We start from the raw sequence: 7,335 nt of genomic DNA, 5'->3' as shown, positions 1-7,335 counted from the left end.
AATTACGAACTTTGTATGTGTATTTATTGAAGCGCTAACACGAATTTCAGCGCGCCAATGAATAAATACGTTTGCTGGCCGCTAACCCAAATGAAGGAAAATGTATTAGCACATTTTGTGACTGACAACTGCACAATAATGTTTGGCTATTTGAAATATGTTACATAACATACACAGCCATGAAAATGTATTTGCCCCCTTCCTGATTTCCTCATCATATATTTTGTGGTCTATTTAACCTCTTAAGGCCTAGGGCTGGGCTGGTGATTTTTTTTGTTGTTGCATTCATTCCTTTTTTTAGGGTGCAATTTTCAATCACTATGGTAACAGGATATACCGTTTGAAAGCATTAAAACTCATGGTTCTATCTGTATAACCTATTTTAAAATGCCATTGCTTTAGTTACAATACTTCCTTATTTTTGAGTGGTAAAACAAGTGTGGGGGGACCTGACCTGACATTTTGTAAATCCACATACTACAAGAAATATGGTAATGCCAGTGTCCTTTTCATAACAATTGTCCAAATGTGTAATAGTTTCTCATTCTAAAAATGTGCTAACTCAGAAAAATGTTGATAGAATGTCGATTGTTTACTTCAAATTTATCTGGAGAAATTTTCATTGTTGTCTGTTTAGATGTTGTATACTTCTGCAAAAGTACTTGTACATAGAAATACTATTATCTACATTTTGTATAAGCTCTCTCCAACACGGTGAGCCGAAGTACAACTGTGTCTGACCAGTATTTGTAATGTAGTTGTAGAGAAAATGCGTTACCCCCATCCGTGCGTTACCCCCATTCAGTATAACTTCATCTCAGGAAAGAACCGACTACGGGCATGTTATTGAAGTGATGACTACAGCAGTAGAGAACAGCAGTTAAAATGCTTACCAGCCTCTTATTTGCAAAGCAGGGCAATAAAACTCCAGCCTCCCTCTCGCCACACTAACGGTTTACAACCTTCGCCACAGACTCAGACAATAAAATGCATATTCTAACAATCCTTGATATCATTTCTCTATGCCAAAAAATCATTTCAATATAATCAAAAATATACAATATATACCTATTTGCTGGGAATATATGGACACAAATGTCATCTTGAACTACTTCTTATGGTTGCGTAAATGCATTGCTAGGTCATTTCAGTACCGAACAAATGTAAAACATGGTAAGCATCTTGTACAGGGTTTCCTATTCTTTCCAACAAGCTATAATGTGTCTTATTCAGGTGACGGACAGTTTAGGAATCTTGCTGCGTTCGCATAGCAGAATGAATGTACAGACGTCTGTAATTACAGGATTTTGGACATGCTATAAATAAACCTGTAATTGTACTGGCTAACGGGGCTAATGGGGCTCTGGTTAACCTAACTTTGTTAACCTAAATGTGATGCAAGTTGGTTCAAAAACATTAACTTGAGTAATCCTTTTTGAAGAGCTTTTTGGACATTTTGGGCATGCTTTATAAAAACATGCTCTCATATACACTCACAGAGCACTTTATTTAGGTTCAGCTATTTTTCAGACCAAATGTCAGAATGGAGAAGAAATGTGATCGAAGTGACTTTAACCTGGTCCACAACGATGTTTAAGTAGGTGGCACATGTCAAATTGACATCCACATGAATGCTTAGACCCAGGGTTTCCCAGCAGAACATTGCCCAGAGCATCACACTCCCTTCACCGGTTTGTCTTCTTCCCACAATGCACCCTGGTGCCATCTCTTCCCCAGGTGCATGGCAAACACGTACCAGGCCGTCCACACAATGTAAAAGAAAACAGGACTCATCAGACCAGGAACCTTCTTCCATTGCTCCAAGGTCAAGTTCCGACCTACACGTGCCCATTGTTGGTGCTTTCCGTGGTGGACAGGGGTTAGCACAGGCACAGGCACTCTCATCGGTCTGAGCCTATGCAGCTCCATACTCTTTGTTAGTCTTATGTGTCATCTGCTATTTTATTGAGCCTGAAAACACAAGTGGTACTATCAGAAACTAATGGACAAGAAATGATTTCTCTCTTGTGTTTTAGTCCCCCCTCCTCTCACCTAGACCTAGTCAGAACACTCTGTGGTCATCTCCATGGTAACGCTCATGGCACATTAGCCACAGCATGCTAACATATCTGGCTGGGGCAGAGGGGAAAGGCACGTTGATAGTTGTTCCGGACACAGGCAATTGCATTATGGCAAATTAAGCGAAGATGATGCTGGGGAATAAAGAAGAGCCATCCAGCCGTAGGAATGCCGATGTCAAGGATTTCAGTGGTTGATAAAAATAAGCATATATGGGAACATATCCAGCTATATCTGACACTGAAAAATTGTTTAGCATTTTTTCATACTTTTAACCAAGTATTTTTGAATAAACCTTCACAAATGTATTTAGTGTCCTATAAACAACATATTTATGGCACTAACTAATTTTTGTTAAGAATGTCAGTTCTAATTCTCAGCTCACAAGCCCAGTACAGTGTCTCCAAAAAACAGAGCAATACAGCAGCCAGAGACAAATTGTATCTGTCACGTTTCATGTTTGTCAGGTCATGTTTTATGTTTAGTTATTGCCTTGGTTATGTTATTGTCATGTCACGTATTATGTTAGTCTAGTCTCACCACGTTTTTATGTTTCATGTCATGTTATGTTTCATGTTTAGTTGTTGTTACGATTTAATTGTTAGTCTTGCCATGTCATGTTATTTAGTTCATAGTCATATTTTGCAAACTTGTTATGTCACGATTTATGTTTCATGTTACGTTGTACTGGTCAGTGATTAGCATTCACTTTTTCGTGTCTTTCTGCAAATCTTGCATTCCTGCCTTCTCTCTCTCCCTTTCTGTCACTCACACCCTAATTGTTTCAATTTCCCTTGTCTACTTACTAATCTACTAATGCTAGATCAGGATTGGGTAATACTAACATTCTAACCTGTCTACACCTGCATAATAAAGCTTAGTTACATGTCATGTCTTTGTGCAATTGTTTTGACTCCTGTTTGCCTGTGCATCCTTTGAGTGGGTTTGTCAAGTCATTGGCTACCTGTTATGATCCAAGCCTGTTTATTGGCCAAAGATTATAGATTTCTGTTTTGTTGACCATTGCCTGCCTGTACCATGACTTTTCCTGCTGTTTTTGTACTTTTGCCCCGTGGAGCAGACTTCGGTCTTGACTCTTGCACTGTCATCGACCCTGAGTCTGCCTACCACCCGTCTGTACTTCTGCCCTGCTGACAGCTGTCCTGGCTACTGGGCTTCTTGCATGGTGTACCGATTACAAGACTGCTTTCTCCCTCGGTACTGCGCTTTGGTTTTTTGGCTGGATTTTTTTGTGTATGAACATTGCTTGTTTTTTAACTGTTCTCTGGATATTCCCCAAATAAAGCCCTGACGGGACTATTACACAACTGTTTCTGAGTTATGGATTTTGGGTCCAACCCCCCACGCATCTGTCTCAGTATCATCTGGAGGTAGAAACACCCTGTTTGAAATGTGTTCGCAATATATCTTCAGAAGGAGAATGAACATGAGAGAAAACACTGGATCATAAGGTATGTGTAAGGCATACTGCATGGCTGAAGTTCACTGGATTGGTGCAGACCTCCTCTGGATGGTAATAGTGGGTCTGTGATATATCCCTTCCACCAGGTGGTGTCAGAGTAATATTTTCCTGTGATTACAGCCCTTAGTCTATGCAGAGACAGATCCCCATGGCTCAGCAGTTCCATTTTTTAAAGCAACTTAAATGAGAAAAATATGACCTGTATTCTATAATACATAATTAAATTATTTAAATTTCACATAAAAACACTAGATAAATATCAATGTGGTTTTGAGTCTTTTATTACATTGGCCACCAGATGGGGATCTATCACTGTTTAGTTGAGCCAACAATTTGGCATCTCAAGACTCCATAATTGGTTGATCACCCAGTGGTTAACTACACTCACCAAGCACTTTATTGCACCTACTTAGTATGCATAAGAGCATCTCTGAACACACAACACATCATAACTCTAAGTGGATAGGTTACATCAGTAGAAGTCTAAAGTATAATAGTCTTTAGACACCAAGTCTAATAAATACCTAATAAAGTGCTCACTGAGTGTATCAGACATCATACAATAATGGGGTAAAGCATGGAATCAAATCAATTCACGCATACAGAATTCAAAGCCATGTGAATGTCTGTAATTAATAGAAAATAGCAGTGCTGACTGCTTTTTCTAGTAAACAAACTATAGTCATATGCAGTGGCTTCAGAAAGTATTCAGACCCCTTCACTCTTTGCACACTTGTATTGTAGATTTAATTTTGAATGGATAAAATTGCCCATTTGCCCATCAATCTACACTCAATAACCTGTAATTACAAAGCAAAACATGTTTTTAGAATATTTTGTAAATGTTTTAAAAATCAAAAACTGAAATCTCATTTATATAATCTGCAATATGATCTTTAATTCAGTACTTTGTAGAAGCCCCCTTGGCCGCAAATTTGAGTCTTCTTGGGTAAGTCTCTACAAGCTTTGCACACCTGGATTTGGGCAGTTTAATGCCATTCTTACTGGCAGATCCTCTCAAACTCTGTCAGATTGGATGAGAAGCGTCTGTGAACTGCCATATTCAGGTCTCTCCACAGATGGGGCTTAAGTCTATTGGTTGGGCCACTCAAAAACTGCTGTATGCTTCGGGGCATGTCATGCTGAAAGGTGAACCATCGCCCTAGCTGCATTCAGCCTTTCCTCTGATGTCCCTCCCACTGAGAAGCACCCCTATAGCCTGATACTGCCACTACCATGCTTCAGCATAGGGATGGTATTAGGCAGGTGATGAGCAGTGCCTGATATTCACCAGACATAGTGCCTGTAATTCAATTTTTGTCTCATCAGACCAGCATAATTTTCTTCATGCAAATTCTTTAAATGCCGTTTGGAATTTCTGTCTAGCCACTCTACCATAAAGGCCTGATTGATGGAGTGCTGCCGAGATGGTGGTCCTTCCAGCAGGTTCTCCCATCTCTGCAGAGGACTTCCAAAGCTCTGTCTTGGGTTCTTGGTCACCTCCATGACTAAGGCCCTTCTTGCCCGGTTACTCAGTTTAGCTGGACGGCCAAGTCTAGGAAGAGTCCTGGTGGTTCCAGTTCACAATTATTGAGGCAACTGTGCTCCAGGGAACACTCAAAGCTTTATAAATGGTTTTATACCCTTGCCCTGATCTATGCCTTGCCACAATTTTATCGCAGAGGTCTACAGAGAGTTCCTTGGACTTCATGGTTTGGTGTTTGTCCTGACATCCAGTGTGAATTAAAGGACCTTATATACACAGGTGTGTGCCTTTCTAAACTAATAATTAAGCTAACAGGATGCACCAGACCACAATTCGGAGTACCACAGCATAGGGTCCAAATACTCATGTAAATGAGAGAATTCAGTTGTTGATAAAAAATAAATAAAAAATTCACAAACAAAAACAAAAAACATGTTTTCACTTTTGTCATTATGGGTTATTTATGAGTTAAATAACCCATTGATGGGATGGGTTTTGATGGGCAAAAATTGTAGCCTTTTAAATCTACAACACAATAAAGTTTCCATTATAAGCAGAGAAGGAAGAAAAGGAAGCTAAAGGTGCATGTATGTAACAGTTCAACAATTTGACTAAATTCACACATGCATTCATGGGTTATGCACATGGGTTATGTTTTTAGCATAATAAATTAAAGCTTCACACTTCTATTCTGTGGTGTGAAGCGTGAAAGTGTTGAAAAAAGATCACTTGAAAGTTTCAAGTCAGTTTATTTTTACGTCATATGCCTTTTTGAACCCCATAGCACAAGTTTGAATTATTTACCAGCCAAAAATAAATCTGGGGTTGACAATTCCCTTGTAATTAGCATGTGCATCAGTGGTGGTATATTGGAGTAAGAAATACAATATAAGGTTGACATTATCACTGTAGTTGATGAAATTAGCATCCCAAAATGTTCAATCTTTTTTTTTTTTTACTTGAATAAGTAAAGTGCAGCACACTGCTATTCAAAATTCCTCCCTGCAGATTGTTGAACTTTTCTTAGCGAAGTCATGGAAATTGGGAGACGAGGGCCTAAGCAATTTCACTCACAAGTGTTTTCAGCAGCAGTGAGATGAGCTATGCACTATTAGTGGAGGAAGAGCAAGCATTTCATCGGTGATTCACCATGCACATTTTCAGGCCTCTTTAGTGATGAAAATGGGGCTTTTATCTGGTGAGTGAGGGCTAGGATTACCTTGAGGACAGTGCATACAATGCCATTGTAGGTCCAAAAAGGGCAACCAGATTGATTCTATGTATGAAAGATAAAAGTTATGAGGAAAGACTCAAGATGTGTAATCTCTTCAAATTTGGTAAAAGGAGACTTGGGGGAAATTTGATTAAGGCTTTTAAATGTATTAAAGGGATTAACTACAGGCGATTCTTCAGGGTGAATTCGGTTACCAGAATGAGAAGGCATAAATGGAAATTAGAAAAGATAATTATCAAGTATTTTTTCCACAGAGAGTGGTTACTGTGCTTGCCAGGACATGCAGTGGAGGCAGAAACACCAAGACCAGTTTTTCAAGACTGGTTTTAATGTAATGTAATGTAATGTTATAGTATTCAAGACCAGGCTTGATATGGTGCCAGATACTATTTTTTAGGCAAACTAAGCAGTAGGTACACTTTAGTGATAGGAAATGACCTCTGGTCATTATGTCATGTTATGAGAACGTACCAAAATAGAGTCAAAGTAGAATCAAAAACCTATTAAAATATGTTATGACTAAAATATAAGAAAGTGGAGTGTTTGGTCATCCTAGCGAGGGCCAAAATGACCAGAGATGCAGCAGGAAAATGCTCTGTTGGCCTGTTCCATTTTCTCAGCTGTCAGGGCCACTCTTTACTGGTGTGGGTTGTTGCTGTGGGAAAAACAGCTGGCAATTTTGTGGGCTGGTCAGTAGAATGTGCTCATTCTGAGGGAGGTGAGGTAAGCGATTTATTTGCGATTTCACTGCAAGATTCTCCAATATCTCTCAAGTTTAGCACATTTGAAAGCTATTAGCACATGCAAAACCCAAAACATGACCACTCATGGTATTTCTTTTGCATCAATCACTGGTTGTGTTATTAGTTGTATTGTATTACATATTGTATTGTTGTAGTCAGGATATTCTAGCTGCCAACCGTGGTATGCTAGTTCATAAGTTGATGTATTCTTCAAGGGTTCCAATTGTATTTATATGGTCATGCTAGGACTCAGAACCGTACAGTCCTCATCACACTTGTCCCTGTGTTCAATCTGCACTCCATTGTACAT

The sequence above is a fragment of the Conger conger genome, chromosome 5, assembly GCF_963514075.1.
Source record: "Conger conger chromosome 5, fConCon1.1, whole genome shotgun sequence".
Taxonomy (NCBI): Eukaryota; Metazoa; Chordata; class Actinopteri; order Anguilliformes; family Congridae; genus Conger; species Conger conger.
This window is presented reverse-complemented; position numbering follows the sequence as displayed.